A 1,317-nucleotide genomic window follows, 5' to 3' on the forward strand; every position below is an offset into this window, starting at 1 on the left:
TCTATGTGTGATGTTTTGAATGTGTTTTTATGTCTTTATACATAATTGTGACAACCATAGGCAAGCGCTGAACCAATTGCACGCTCATGCTTATACCATTGTTTTCTATTGAAGTAGGAGATAAGGAGACAGGATCTTTTACTCCCTTCCTAGTCAAGTGAGGGGGGAGACGTTTGGTCCTGATGCTCCAAAACCAGAGCGATACTGCATCATTTAGTCATTGGTAATAAAACAGAGTGACTTATTTAGTCACTAGGTAGTGTTAACTAATACAACTGAATTATGAAGTAGCACTCTGGGTAAAAATAAGCAAATGTGAGACTTACTAAGTCTCAAAGGGGGGAATGTCGAAGATTTTTATTAATCAAAGTATGAATTAATCAAGTATAAACAAGGCGAATCTAGCCATTTATATATCCAATTAATCAAGTATAATCAAGGCGAATCTAGCCATTTATATACCCAGTTATTCTTCCATTATAATCACATATGCCTGTGTGTAAAAACAGCCTATGTGGCAGAATGTACAGACCCTCAGATGAGAAACATCTGGAAAAATAAAAGTGGGCTTTCTTTCTTTACCATAACAAGACTTGGGGGGGCCCTGTGGGCTTTCTTTCTTTACCATAACAAGACTTGGGGGGCCCCTTCTCTAGGGAGATATCGAATTATATGCATAAGGAAAACTGTATGGAAATATACCCCACACCTTAAAGTCAAAACTGTACATAAAGAGAAGCAAAAAACATTCTGGAGATTTCTTCTGCAGAGAACTTCTCGGCTTTATTCTTCTTGAAATAAAGTCTAACTTCTGGAAACAAAACCCCAAGACACTTCAACTTCAGGCTGCACTACCCCCTGTCGTGCTGCAAGTGGCCATTTCCCCTGTGTGTCTCAGCACGTAAAAGAGCATTTCCCTAAAAGAGCCAATTTCTCTAAAAGAGTACAACAATTCATCCTGGCGGCAGCCAGGCGAGGACTACTTCGGGCAGTAGCACGGGTGGTCTGAGGGTTACAGTGGTGGAAACCCCCTCAGGGAACCAACCCTCGGGGGACCATCGCTCCTCTAGCGTTTCTCAACCAGTTGAGCCGCCAAAGGAACGCACTGGGCCCTCTCGGTGTTACTGCAGGTTCATAAGGCCAAGGCACTGAGGGACCTGCACGAGGGAGGTCATGATCCGGAAGTTCTTAAAGAGCTCCGAACCACTACTGACCTCGCGCTCCGAGCGACGAAGGTCACAGCGAGTTCTCTGGGTCATGCGATGTCCACGCTTGTGGTCCAGGAGCGCCATCTCTGGCTGTGTCTGGCAGACATGA

The sequence above is a fragment of the Sinocyclocheilus rhinocerous genome, unplaced genomic scaffold, assembly GCF_001515625.1.
Source record: "Sinocyclocheilus rhinocerous isolate Xijiao unplaced genomic scaffold, SAMN03320098_v1.1 scaffold5948, whole genome shotgun sequence".
In the NCBI taxonomy this organism is placed as follows: domain Eukaryota; kingdom Metazoa; phylum Chordata; class Actinopteri; order Cypriniformes; family Cyprinidae; genus Sinocyclocheilus; species Sinocyclocheilus rhinocerous.